The 15,467-nt window shown below is 40.7% G+C and overlaps 1 protein-coding gene across 1 annotated transcript in view; it reads right to left on the reverse strand.

The window, feature by feature from the left end:
* TESK2 (testis associated actin remodelling kinase 2) overlaps positions 1-15,467 on the reverse strand; it is a 74,159-nt gene that overhangs the window by 21,190 nt on the left and 37,502 nt on the right. The window lies entirely within an intron of this gene.

Here is a 15,467-nt window from a genome sequence, read left to right on the forward strand (position 1 = left end):
GCACCAAGTTTACAGATCAAGAGAAGCTGAAAATGTTTCCCTTCACCACCTGTACCAACACCCATATTAAAGAGGCAACAGCCACCACTGTATTAACTCTATGGTATTTAAATAGACCCTTCAGAAACCCCTGCAATACCCTATCACTCTCTCATTTCAGCTTGAGGAAAATTAGGGCAAAAAACAATGCAGAGCTGACTTTCATATAGAATTAATCAACAAAGGCAGAGGTAAGCATCCAAGTGTAGGTCATGGGGCCTGATCAAGTTTCCTTAAACTGAGACAGCATCAAAGAAAATATTACAATGTGCTGCTCTAAGTTCTATTTTTTCACTGCTGTATCTACGAGTTCTAATTAGCAATATGATTCCCAGTGTGTTCAGTACTACATCAACCCCATCAAATGGTGGCCCTCTCAAAAAGGAAAGCACAATAAGGGAAAGATAAATGCTACAAGAGACAGTGAAACAAAGCAGCACCTAAATGATACAAGGTAATGTAGCCCAGGTTAAGACGAGGCAACTCCAGTGCTGGAATAATCACTACAGCAGCACAGCTTATGCTTTATGTATAGACCCTTTACAGCACATCAGCAGCTACAAAGTGTTTAAGCTGCTTCTTGTTACACTCCCAGCCCCAGGCCCCCACCAGGGACCAGGCAAAGAGAGTAGCTCACTCCAGAAGGAAAACCTGGCAGCACTGCAGTGACTTCTGTCAAAGAAACCCAAGTGAACCAGACAGGACAATTTGCTCCCAAGCCTGGCCCACACCTGTATCCCTGTGCCAGACTGCACCAACTTCACTTCTTTGTGCCACACAGGTCTTCAACTCTCTCTCTAACGTCTTTCCTGTGTCATTCACTTGGACAAAACATGTAGCATCATTCTCACATTTAAAAAAAAACCAAAAACCCCGAAATTGCAGCTCTTGTTGTTTCAGAAAATTGGAACCTGCTTGTATTTTATTGCTCTTTCTTGTGTCTTGGAGTCTGGGACACCAGGCAAACATGTGCTATACACCCTGCATGGATGGATGTAGCTGATCTCCCAAGGCTGTGCTACAGCCAGGAAAGAAAGAACACACACAAGTTGGACTCTCCTGGTAACTCTGGGGGTCACAGATCACCTCCTGCACAGCCTGCAAGAAAAGCTTCTTCTTTACAGCTCGGGTCCACCCACTGCTGATCTCGCCAGTGGATTTTGAAAACCCTTTCAGCAGATACACAGGTAACTACATGAGGAGGCAGAATTGTCCGGGCAGAGGGGGCACCGAGCGATTTTAGCTGGCACAGAGCCCATCGGGAGGGGGCGCCGCGAAGCAGCCGGGGGCTCCTGTGCGATCCCCCGGGAACGGGGCTCATCCAGCCCGGGCACAGCCCTGCATTGCACCGGAGCCCAGGGCATGACCCCCCCTCTCCAGAACAACCTGCTCCTTGTGCTGGAGATCCTGTGCCAGGGGAGCAGAGCAGCTCGGCAACAGGTCACTCTGAGGCTATGCAATCTCCATCCTTGGAGATTTTCAAGACCAACTAGAGCTGTAGCCAACCTGGTTCAATGTTGGAAACAATGCTGCTTTGAGCTTTTCCAGCTTTGATCTTTCTCATTTCTTTTATCTGAACCCCTAAGGGAACTGGATGACCTTATAGAGCACACAAGAAAAAAAAAAAAAAAAAACCAAAAATAAAAACCATGCTCAATAAAATTAGATTTTTTTAAACATAAGTTGCTATCATGCTTAAGTTAAAAACAGCAACTAAGATTTCTACATGTTATATATTCCCAACCTCCTTGAAACAGTGCACCTCTCATCTCGTCATGTTCAAATCAGAACAATACTGACCAACTTGGAACAGAAAGCACCAAAGCACCTGGCTGAACAATTCAATTATAAAATGACACTTAGCAAACATCTCAAACCATTTTACCTTTCTGACAGGCCAGTAACAGACCATCCATAAAGCACCACCATACTTAAATTCATTGGAAAGACAATGCAAGGGGGGAGGGAATCACTGACCTAGCTTTCATTTTCTGTTCTCTGAACTGTGCCATTCCATGACACAAATTGCTCCAGAAATGCTAATAAACAAGCAGCCCCTAGGAGTATTGACACACACAATGAAATGGCACAATAGCTGGCTACAATATCGAGCATGCTCTTGCTTTCCTTTTCAACACAGCAGCCTACTGATTTGATCCATTGTTGCCATATTAGTTAAATGTATCCAATACATACATTCCTGCAGCACTCTTCCAGTCAAACAGGGTCATTCACCCATCTTAACTGCAAGGACTAGATTCTAGCATGGGCTGGGGGACAGCTGACACACATTGCACACAGCATCCACGAGCTACAAAACCTACAGTCAAACCTGTTTGCAGCAGATCTACAAAAGCCCACCAGGCCTCCCTGCCACCCAGCAAGTGCACAGCCCTCATTTATCAGAGGTGCCAGTTCTGCCTTTGGCTCTAATTTCTACACACATGAAGCACATGAGGCTAACCATCAAGTGAACAACCAAACTAAGATTTTCCTAGACATCTTTCGTCGATCTCAGGTTTTAGCTGGCCAGCAGATAATATTTGCATGCAGAGATCTGAACTGTTCCTAAGCCAAGCACTGCACAGTGCTCCCTCGGTGTCATGTACGTAATCCAATTCTTCCAGTCACTCAGGCTGATAATGCAAACAGGCAGCCTGATGGCCTATTTTTTTCAGAGGACTTCAACAATGCCTTTTCAGGACAGACACAAAACTATGTACATTACTTCCTAATTGCCAGTGCAACTGAAAGAGAAAAATACTTGTTCTCAATCTCTTACTGGCACAAATCAGCTCTGTGTGGTAAGAATATCCTGAAGGATAGAAAATGCACCTCTCCCAAAGAGAACACTGGATTTTATTCTGTCCCTGACACAGTACTGGTACAGTAAGGCTACAGCACACACATTATCTCAAAACATTATTCTGCTACAACAACAACAGCAGCCATCACATAAGTGTACAAGCAATTGGAGCAGAGATCTGACTGGGCTATGACAATGAAAGCAAAGGGCACTACATTTCTTAGAGACATCACAGCTAAATGGAGCAGTGTTCAGACCTTTTCAAACCCTGTATCATCAGGTTGCAGTGAAACAGCTACCCATTATTCCTCATGCTACTTTTCTGTCATGTAACTGGACACCAACAGCCAGCTTATCTGGTTGCCAGTCTGAAAGCAACAGCTATAGGTTGTTTATTTTTGCATTTACTACAACTTAACACAGCAAGCTGAACACTGGTTTGAAAGACTTTGGCATCTTAGAATATTTTTGTGCACTTTCTTTAAAAAAACCGAGGTAGGAGCTGATACCTTTGCTGTGAAAACAGAACTTCAGCTAAACTGCATTTCTGGTACCTCTCCCAAATGTTATGAAGAAGGAGGGCAGTACCTCCTTTGAAGGACAAGTTACTCAGAAGCTCAGCCAAGCACAGATGATTTCTGGATCAAAGAACCTTGAAGAGGTTTCTGATGTTATTGTTTACTGCTATGAAATGCAGAAGCAGCAGTGTATAACTTATCCCCATGCAACAGCCATGCTACTTTAATCTAAAATCAGCATAATAGGACTGCTGCCTTGTAACACAATTGCAGTCACATTATCAGACTCCAGCATATGAAATGAAGAAATTCAGCATATAACAGTACTTAAGCACAGCATGACATGCTTCATTTCAAGAGACTAATAACAAACTTCAGCTGTCAGATAATACCCAACTTCAGCTGTCAGATTTTAGCTTCAAAAATCAAAATAGCAGTTTAAACACTAATATGAGAACTAATAGCTCTTAAAGAAAAGGCACCAGATTCACACAATTCTAACAGTTATTCATCAAAAACAAAGACTCCAAATATTGCTAAGTCTGAGCAAGAAGGCTGATGGGAATTGCAAAGAGTTTCCAATGCTATTTTGAAAACCAATGCTGTTTCAGTGTGTAGGTCTGATATAAATAAGCCAACAGATACGACACAGGAAAGCCAAAAGAAAAAATTTGGCTTGCTATTTAGATGACTTTAAATGTCACTGCCTGTCATTTGAAAAGCAACAAATAACCACAAGACACCCCTGTACTGTTGGCCAAATGTTGCAAACGACAAGGCTTTAAGTGGTTAAGAAAAGTAGGTGTGGAGAGTGCATTTAAGGTGACAAACCAAATGAGGCAAATAAAGAGCAAGAGATCCAGGGACCCAGAACACAACAAGACAAACACTGAGATAGCAACAAATGAATATACTGCAAAAACACATTGAAGAAACAGGTAGAGATGCAGGAGAAAAGAGAAACTAGAATTGTGGCAGTAGCATTTTCTGCATGGAGAAGGAAGAGAGACATCAGAGCAAAACCCAGAATAAGTAGTTATACTCTGAAGGGAGACCTGGAAAGCAAAATAAAGTATTGCAGACATTATTGACAAAAGCATGAAAGACTGCCAAAATATACAGAGCTTGCATATTTGTATCATTTCCAATGCTGGAAGTAAGAAGGTAACTCTCATTCCTAATAAAAGGAAGCTGAGAGCTTTTCACTAAGCTTTCTGCAGAACTTTAAAACCAGTTTCAGACCACCTGTCTCAAGGAAGACAACTGCATCTTCAGTTCTCTTATGTTTAACAGTCACCTGTCACACTGTGCAGTCTCCAAGTGACTGCTCTGAAGGTTTCTGGCTTCTGCACAGGCCAATGTGCCCTTGTTCTGTCACAACTGGCATAACTAGCTACAGTGGAAGGACTGGAAGTTTTGTCCTTTCCCCAAACTGTTTTCATTACCTTCAGCTGTGCAGAACTGGAAAAAAAAGATCATACTACAAGTTGATACAGTGAGATTGACAATGAGATTAAATTGACATTTTTAAAATTTGAAGTTGGTTCCTAAACCTCCAGTTGTTAAAAATGCCACAATTTAAAAATCTACAAAAACATCTGACCCAAGTACCTCTGACCCAAGTAACCTTCCATTTCCATTGATTGTTTTAAACAAAATAAATTAATCATTGAAGCAGAACAAGTTGGATATTGAATTTGGGCTGTGTGAGTATACTTTTGCTCAGCAGGTCAACTAATGTTGCCATGGAGAAACACACAAATACTGAAAGAGAACACAGGTGAAGCAAACACATTTCAGAACAAAGATCAAACTTTTTAATGAGGGATCACAAGGGCACAAGTGGCTTGGAAAAACAGCTTGATTGAAAGAACAGAAGCAAAATCAAAAGTCTGCATCTGAAGGCTCCTTTACTTTCCTGCTCCTCAGTTCCTGAAAACCGAAGGAAACGAATCTGTAACCTAAAATCAATTTCTCGTCTGCTTTTCTACCAATACAAACAATCATGTTCTTTAACAAAAAATTGTGTATTTTCTTTAAAGGTGTTAACGATGACAGGATTAAAATAAATTTAAGTGCCAGCTATTCACAGAGGAAAGGGTCAGCTTTGTCAACTGCCATAGCCTGGTCACTCTTCAGAACTCAGAACCAAAAGCCAAGAAATGCAACAGATCTACCTCTGTTTCTTCTTCTCTGTCAGTTATGGCATTGATTAATTCATTGGCTCCTCCTTCTGAAAAGGCATGTACAGGCATGGCTTCTTTTATAAGGGCAAACAAGAATTAACATGCACTAACTCAGGAAGGAGCTGTAATGAAAACCATTTGTTGCATTCCAAACATTCAAGCGTTGGCATGGAAAAGAACTCAGCAAGATTTGTCTTCCTTTAATTCTCTAATTCCAACAGCTCTTATGGTCAGTATGCTGAATTGAGCCCTTTTCTGTCATTCCATTCAATCAAAATGTAATGTTCACTTGGCTACTTGCTGCTACAAACAGATTCTTGTTGGTAAGTCTTCAGCTGAGGCACATAGCAACAATGCACTGCTGCAACCCACATGGATGAGGGCAGTTTTCTGGATGCTCACTCACACTCAGGTCTGAAATACTGCAGGAAATAAGCTTATTTTGGTGGAACCGGAAAACACTCCCAGTATATCTATACAAACTGACCTTGATAACCATTTTTCCTGTAATTATATTAGTAGAAAAAAAACCAGAAAGCAAAGAAGGCCTAACAAAAAACCCTGCATTTATAATCTGAAATCACAACCATTTGGATTCTAAGTGGAGCCCAGTCTCAGTGCAGATAAGAATCTGGAATATGGCATAAATTAGCACACAGGCATAGAAGAGAAAGTACCTTGTTGCTGACACAGGCAAGAGAAACAGCATCTCTACAATAACACTTCTGTTAAGAGCAGAAGGTTCTATCCACACTGACAGCATTTCAAACATACTGGACTCAGTTCTGCTGAGAAGCTGCAATTCCTAGCAATGAGCTTCTCATTTAAATAAGGTCTTTCTCACCTTCCCCACATAAATAACAGCAGCAGCAGCCCACAGATTATATGGCTGCAAGATGGCAGAAAAAATAACCTCTTTGCTTCACTTTTTGGAGTCTGTGAAACAGCTACAAGGATCTACTGAGGGCAAAACTTACAGCACATGAACACCTCTCATACTACAAACTTTAAATTCTGCACAAAGAATACTCTCTTTGAGCTATTTCAGAGTACTCTTCCAAACCTCAACACTCCCACGTCCACTCAACACATCCACTTACATTTGAGGGTGCTCAAACCCTTTATTGGCAATTATAGAAGGCACCAAGATCCTCTATTAATATTGATGTACAAAAGCAAATATTAAAGGAGTTTCTGAATGTTTTGGATGGCTGACAAGTAAAGCAAAATGAGGAAGTGAAACTACAGAACACCCGTTAATTCAAGAATATGTTTCCTGGGATCCAGACTGAAAAGGGGGGAAATAACAGAAAGCACTACATACAAACTAAATTTACTGAAAATATGTGAGAAAAAAACCTACAAGGCAAAAAGTTAAGTGGCCAGCATCACAGTACCTAACTGGACTGCCTCTCTTCACATAGAGAAGTAACAGGAAAATCCAGTGCTCAAGACAGTGTTCAGTTCTCCTCCTCTCTCTCCCCCCGATACCATGACAGCTGAGAAGTTTACATCTCCTCATTTTTTCAACCTAGCCACTAATAAAAGAATTTAGAGGTTGAAATACAAAAAATGTTTTTCTTTCTTGCTTGAGGCGATGGCAAGTGGTCCAGTCGGCTTACAGTGAGTGTGAAAACAGAGATATTAAAAACCCCTCCCCAAAAACACCCACACAACCCACACACAGAGCACCCACCCACATGTGTGTGCCTCACACATGGGCAGAAGGGAGACAAGGAATGACACAATGGAACATTTATCTGCCTCTTATCTTTCTTCTATCCTTGAGACATTCTAGAAAGGAGGAAGAGGTTAGCACCAGCAAGATATTTAGCAAGTCTTCCTCAGAACACAACATAGTTAGATGCTCCTATCTCAAATATATAATGAATAAAAGTTGTGCACTATTACAGGCTCTGAAGTGATAAAACAAGTCAGTCATCCTCCTGTGGGAGAGGAGGGGGAAATAATTAAAGCCAAGGTATAGCCTGCAGAGCCAAGATTTAATTTTTAAAAATAGAGGAGAGGAAGGGAGAAAAGCTTAGAAGTTCTCACTGAAATAACTGGTTGCTCATCACTACTCATCTAGCACCTGCATGCATAATATAGACTGTGCACCTCAAGTTAGACTTTTAGTTTTAAAGTCTTGGCTTCTGTCTTTACATGAGGACTTCTTTAGTGTCTCTGATTATAGCTCTTCTTACATGTGAACTTTCTTTTTGTGAGAACCCACCCGTCTTGCCTAACCACACAGTGCAGATGCATCTAAGCAGCTTCCCACTGCCTGCAGCACAATGCAGGGCTCACACAGCGTTCACCGCCTCTCTGCTTTTGGTAAAAGCACAGACCTGGTCTGGAGAGCTGTCCCCGTGTGTTTAACCTACCTGCTCACCATAAGCCCACAGCAGGCTTTTCCTTTAACTGGCCTGCCAGCTTCCCTCCTCAGAGAGGGCCTGGAAATGCCAGCTTGTGTCCTCCAGAACACAATGTTTTTGTCAGCTTTTTGCTTCCTGCAATTTTTGAGAAACAATTCCACCTTTCTGTCTTCAGAATAAAGTGTCATGACCAGGTAGAGCAACATGAATTTCCTTCCAAAATGCATTCTGCGTGGCCAGGTACAACCCACCCAAACAGATTTTTAAAAATTCTTCAAGTGTTTTTCTGGAAACCCACATCTTTGATCACTGCAATCAGACAAGATGGTTAGCTTTCATTCATTAAAAAAAAAAAAAGTAAGCAAGCATCAGATGTTGAGGGGGAAAAAACTGAAATATCACCTAAATTAAATAAGGTCCTTTACATGCTTTCCAAAACCCTCACTTTTGATATTTAAGCACTCAAAACTGCAAAGCTACAAATCAGAGAGACTTAGCTGAAACTCCTGTGGAGACCTGTATCATTTTTGCTGGAGAAAGAACCAAAGGGTCAAGCACACCGCATATGCCACAACATGAAGCTGCAAGAGTATGAACTGGAGGTGGAATTTCAGTCAGAACACTAAATTTCCTGCCTCCTGTCATTGAAAGCCAGGCCCCCTTGTGTGATTTTAAATGGATTTTTTTGGTATGTGCAGCACATCAAGCTGTGTTTGGGGCTGAAGTCTTTTTTCTTTTTAAAAAATGCACAAAAATATCAGGTTTCCAAGGAAGTCATATAAAAGTAAAGAATATGTACTTTGTCTAAACGTCTGTGAAATAGCAATGTGTCTAACACAATGAAGTTTTTTTTTGTTACAAAATAATACATGAAGCCTTAAAATTACAACACAAGGCTTAAATGGTGTGACACTTCCTAAAAAACCACAACCATCCCCCTCCCTTTTCTGCAAGTTTCTTAAACTTACTCTACTTACTTTGAACAGTCTAATTTACTTATTACATGTACCATGTTTAGATTTGATCTTGCATCATCAGCCTGACTCAGCTGTCACACACAAGGTACACATAGGTACCAGTCTGCAACTCTTGAGCTGGTTGAACAAGCTCAGTGCAAGTGCCTACAGAATCATTTCAGCAAAAAAGAGACATCTTAATGAGGGTGCTTATATTCTTTTGACCTTAACTCAGCTTTCTCAGAGTTGCTAACCTATACCAAACCGTCTCTGAAAACTGAATTTTAACTTTTATTGCTTTATCATGCCCTCTCTCAAAAAACACAGTTAGGGCAGACACCCCCTCACTAATCCAGTACAGCTGCTTTGTCTGGCACTCTCCAGTTAATCAGGGCATGGCTGCTTCTAGAGGCACCTGTGCTTCTTGACAGGATCAAGGGACCAGGAATGGTCTCTTCAGTTCTGCAAACTGGGATATGTCTTTCATAGGGGGATGCCTCAGGTTGAAGAGATGCTGTACTGCTCTGAAGAGAATAAAACCAGAGGAAAAAGGACATTGCTTAGAAGATGAAACAGTACAATGCCTGCATAGCACTGAGAAAGGATGAGGTGGAGCTGGCTGTCAAGGCACAAACTACATTTGCTGAGAGCACATTCAGCCACTTTTTATAAATTGAACTGAGAACCTAAGTGAACTGTTCCAGCAAAACTGAAACTGACAGTCCATATGCTGTGAAGGGTGCAAAAAGAAGACCAAATATGGCTCAAGTGTTGACAAGTATTTTTAAAATTCTATTATGAACAATCAAGAGATGAAAGGAAGTGTCGGCACCAAACCAAGCTTATAAAAAGAATTATAACTGCATTTCAAAATGATCAAAGATGTAGTAGAAATCATTTTGCAAGTGACACAGAAACAAGTAAGCCCAAGGTCTATATGTGCTACCAAACAAATAACTTTTCAGATACATACACATATCCATGAACTTAAAACTCACATTTATATACCTCCTTTTTCTATAGATATATCTTTAAATTATTATACCATAATTTAAGCAAAAGCTAAAAATTATACTTCGAAGAAAGAAATCCAAAGCACATCCCAAAGCTTTTCACTTGAAAGGATCAGGATTTTTACAACTTCAAAATTATATTGCTAGAGATTTTGCTATCATCTATTGCTAGATGGTTTTTCATCTTATAAACACATTCATATTGGAATATAAACAGAAGCTTCCTAATTTTTCAGCTGTAAGACAAGTTCCTATATTCCTTTCAGCAGGTAGCTGCTGCATGCAACAACAAAGGTGATAAAACTTTGAGTTTCCCTAACTGAGTCCTGATGTTCATGTGCAATGAAGCAGAAAGCACAGGCAATAGGTTTGTCTTTCTGTACCAGTTTAGTTGGTTGGGTTTTTTAACCCCAGAATACTAAGTCAATATTCAAATGTGCCAGTAGGCAGGCACACAGTAACAGCTTTTTGCATCTTGTAAGTTTGCCTTATCTCTATTCACCATAGTTTTTATTATTTTCATAAAGGATGATAGAATTAACAATATATTTAAAACTACTACTAACATGCAACAATTTTTCTGTGGTGAGATAAGTGATTTTTCTCAAGAGCAGAAATATAAAGGACCATCAAGATGGTCAGGATGGAGCACCTCTCCTGTGAGGAAAGGCTGAGAGAACTGGGATTGTTAAGGCTGGAGAAAAAAAGGCTTCAGGGTGACCTAATTGCAGCCTTCCAGTACCTGAAGGGAACCTACAGTAAAGATGGAGAGACACCTTTTAAAAGGCCAAGCAGGAATGTTTTTAAACTCAGAGTAGGTTTAGATTTAGATCTTAGGAAGAAAGTTTTCAACCTGGGGGTGGTGAGACCCTGGCACGGGTTGCTCAGAGAAGCTGTGGATGCCCCATCCCTGGAAGTGTTTAAGACCAGCCTGGATGGGGCTTTGAGCAACCTGGTTTATTGGAAGCTGTCTGTGTCCATGGCAGGGGAATTTGAGCAAAATGATCTTTCAAGGTGCCTTTCAACACAAACCATTCTGTGATTCTATGACCAGGCCTTGGCAACCAGCCCCAGTCAGCCCTGCTTGAGCAGGGAGGTTGGACCAGGTAACCTCCAGAGGTCCCTTCCAGCCTCAACCATTCTGTGATTCTGTGAAAAAAGCACTACACAGACAGCAAACAGCCCTAAGAGACATCTCATGATCTACTAATTCTAATTTAGTGCTGGAAAAAATAGTGCCAATGAAATGGAATCATTTCTCACCTTTTACATTACAGACTAGCCTAGTCTTCCTAATACCTGAGCTATTTCCCCATTCTGCTTTAAACCCTACTTTTGCTGCCATGACCTTGCTCTTCTCATGCCCTACAGTGATTGCTCACACAGTCATTAATGGGGAGTGCAACTACTGCTGCATCAGACAAGGTCACCATTACTCTTCTCTAGAGGTCAAATCCCTGGGCTCTGGTGAAAGGTTTTCTGTTGACCCTGAGGCAAGTACATGCAAGGTCTAACTCCTAATGACTCCTGTAAGGGAAAAGCTAAACAACCCAAACAAGCAAATTAACAGAGGAAATAACATAGATATGTGCTGGCTGGACTTCCAGTCTTACAACAAAAGCAGCACAAAAAAACCCAAATAAATAATAGCAACAGATACTTCTAGTTTTATACCACATAACCATTCTTGTCATCAGAGCATATATTCCTGGAACCAAATTTATCCAGGTCTAAAACTCAAGTCCATTACAGGAAAGATACAAAATAACCATAGTTTAGCAGGACTCAATACCTCTGAAACACTTTCAATAGGGCTAAACTTACTCTCCTGGTGCTTGGGTTTTATATCTTTGGAGGCCCAGACTGCCTCTGCAGCAACCTTCCAGCACTAGCACAGCACCACTGAAAGCATTCTTCATTCATAAAGGGAAGCTGTAGCTCCAATTAATGCTACAAAAAGTATCTGAACCACAGAAAAAGAGGATAGAGCCTGCAAGCAGAGGTTTATTACAGCATTAATCCACAGGTCATGTTATTCATTGGCTGAGAGATCACAAGGATAAATTTAATCTGCAGAATTTTATGCATACTTTGAGTTCTTTTTAAGTTTAAACCACAGCCATTCTGCTGCATCCTACAGCCAGGAAGCATTTAAAAATTCTGGCTGTCAGTTGTTGGAAGTCATCTGAAAGATCATTTGTCATCATTGCATGATAATCTTTTTTTTTAAAGTCACTCCAAAGTAAATGCCCTCTTTACACTCTTCTGTATCAAGACTCACTCCCCTAAAGAAAAGATACTTAGAATTAACAGGTGTATTCTGTATCTTCTGAGGTGTAAACAGAAACATCCAAGAGAAAGCTTGCACCATTGCTCATTTGTTTCTCCAGAAAGTCAAAGCAGTGACCAGTGCCACCAAACCATAAAACAATTTTACATACTGCCCAAGACCTTCATACATTCAAGGAAGATGCCTTATGTATGCAAATGAGACCAAACTGGAGCAGAATTAGGTCCCAAATCTGAGAAGAGATAAAGGACAAAATTATCTTTAGAGTTCTCCCACCTCTCTGCTTTTTTCCTCCTCCTTTTGAGTTTTCTTTTTCCAATACTTCAGTCAGAAGGACCATATAAAGTGTCTAGGAAATATTTCAATAAGCAAGGGGAGGTAATGCACAAGCATTAGTAAGTACAAGATATCAAGGAATACAAACTGATCTGGGAGCCTCTACTCAGAATGGCTTCATTGAACACATTAGGTACAACCTATCTAACATGAATTCAAGGACTTCCCTAATAAACCTCTGAATTGTTGGGGTTTTTTGGAAACTGGACAGCATAAGTAATATTTTCTAACAGGATGAAAATGAGAGTCCTTTAAACTCTTTTATTTTTCTACTTGGTGCTACCTTAAGCACAACTAATTTTCTCTTCATTTGTCTCTAAGTTCAGGCTTACCAACTTCACACCACAGCTATTCTTTGTTTTGTTTGGATTTTTTTTTGTTTTGTTTTGTTTTTTGGGTTTTTTTGGTTTTTTTTTTGAGAAATACCACCAGGAACTAAATGTCAGCTGGTAAACAGGTAATACCTAAAGCAGGAACAATTCCTTTGCTGCATGAAATATTTGCAGAACCACTGCTAATAAAAACTACAGTTCCAAAGACACCAAGTTCTCCAGAGTTGACAGCCTACTGCCAGCACCAAAGCTCAGTTAAATATTTGTAGTGCTACATGAGTAAAACTCAAGTTACTCAAATAGCATGAATCACACTGGTGGAACAAAAGTAGGGATTAGAGAGTCTTACAGGAGATGAGGAAAGGAGGGAGCAGGGAAGGAATGGTATTTCAGGCCTTTTTAAAACTCTCACAAGTGTGCAATTTCCATCTGGAAGGCAGTGCAAGACTACATACATTTACTACTACAATTTTAGCTGTAGCATAGAGCTTCAGAAGAGGAGACCTAAGTGATGTCAGTCTGGTTTTCTCCATTCTAGAGTCAAAGACCCTCCACAGAAAGATAACCAAGAACTGAGAGGAGGAAAAAAGAAAGAAGAATGAAATACTTTTAATTATTTACTCTGCTTGTGAAAGCTGTATATCAGAAGAACCTTCCCACTTTAAGAACTTACCTTCTAGTCCTTGTAAAAGGGCAACTCAGCACCATTGAAACAATTCTGAGATTAAGCTTTCAATATTTTTTCTTTCTAGTTAGTGCTATCTCCAAAAGTAAAAAAGAAAAAATGCTAAAAAAGGAAGGTCTCCAAAATTCTGAAACTCCACTAATTGCATTTATTGTTTACTTACATTATTGCTGTTGAGAAGGAAAGCAAAGAAGGGAAGTTCTCAGTTATGACCAAAGAACTTACTGAAAACAACCCTCTCTCTTCAAAGGACACTGGCATTTTCATTACAGCTTTAGCACCTTCCCCACTGCCATATGAAGCAGCCCCTGTAGCCCAGCTACACCGAGTGCTTCTGATCCCAGCCCAGCTATCTGCTGTGCTGTTGCATGGGTCTGACTCTGCCATTCCCCAGCAAGGAGCAAGTGTGAAAGGCTTCAGGAGAGCATCTCAGGCAGCTCTCAGCTCCCACAGCTGCTGGCTGAAATAATTCTGTCCTACCTCTCTATCACCTACCACATGCTCCTATCACACTGCAACTGCTTTGCTCTCTGCCTGAGAAAGTTCCACTGCATGTCAGATCCTACACTGAGCAATCAGGCTGTGGCAGCAGTGCACTTGCACACATTTTTGCTATCACCCAGTATGAATTAATAGTCATAAAACTTCTGTTGCAACAATTAACTACTGTCCCTGAAGCACTGCAATTCCAAGATATCCCAATCAAAGCACAATAACTTTCCATTCCTCATCTTCTATACACACAACTGCCAAGGCTTTCATTTCCTTCCAGAAGGAATTATCAAGCTGTATGATTCATTCTGTGCATATATAAATATACATCTAATTATAACTAGATTTTAGCCTGCCCTGTCTCTTAGAAATTCAGATAAACCTGTTTAACTGAGTTCAACAAACAGTTCAGGATCTGCAAGAAGGTATTAAGTGGCTTTTATATGCTAGACTTTATGCTGCTACCTTATCTGTTTCAGTATAATAGCACAGGCCTATAAAACATACAACACACAAATTTGTTTGTCTTCCACCCAAAATGGATGTTTGCCCATGCAGCCATTCCATGATGGATGTGTATGGGATAAAATCATACACAACTGCTATTGAGCCATGGCTGCTCCCCATGGCTCAGGCTCCATGTCCCCTGAGCACACACTGTCTGTCTGTCTGTCTGCTCACCTGGCAGCAGTGCTCAGCTGGCCTCTCAATGCTCTGCAGCATCCCATGCTGACACCAGAGACTCTGCTACTCTGCAAGTCTCTACTCTCCAGACTTATGATACTGCTGTGTGCCAGGAAATGGAAGTGAAGAGAGTTGTCAGATTAGGAAAGTGGCTGGAAAACACAGAGAGGCCTGAGGGAAAGGCTGAAATTAGTTTGGAGAGGCATGTGAGTACAGCAGGAAGCACTGCAGATCCCTGTAGCTAAAGAAACAAACCAGCAGCTTCAGATGAAAGCTGAATGCTGAGAAAGGAATAGCCAGTTTCTGGTTTTAGAGAAAACAAGCATGGCAAATCTGTGCTCATGAGCTCAACATTAGTGAGGCAGTCTAATGCCTGCCAGCTCATTTGGGTGATACACCCATTAAAGCATTTACTCTGCTTTCCTTAAATGTTTCTTAACTCAGTGCTTGCAGGGATAGAGGTCCTTGGCAGCCTAAGCTGTCCTGTCAATCTAAGGATATTGAATTACTGCAGAAGAGGCACATACCATAGCTTCCGGCTTGAGAACTTCAAAAAAAATATTGGATTATCAAAACTGATAAGACTGTGGATTCAGAACAAGGCCAAAGTCCTAATGCAGTCTATAATTAAACATTTCCATTCTTATTTTGAAAAAAAAAAAAAACCAAAACAAACAGAAACTGCCTCGTGCTCAAGAGTTTTAAAAACAAAAGCCACTTGAGACAGGAAAATTAAATCAACACAAAATGCTGCC

This window comes from Melozone crissalis, unplaced genomic scaffold, assembly GCF_028551555.1.
Source record: "Melozone crissalis strain CALT ecotype California unplaced genomic scaffold, PUWL_Pcris_2 ptg000045l_1, whole genome shotgun sequence".
NCBI lineage: Eukaryota > Metazoa > Chordata > Aves > Passeriformes > Passerellidae > Melozone > Melozone crissalis.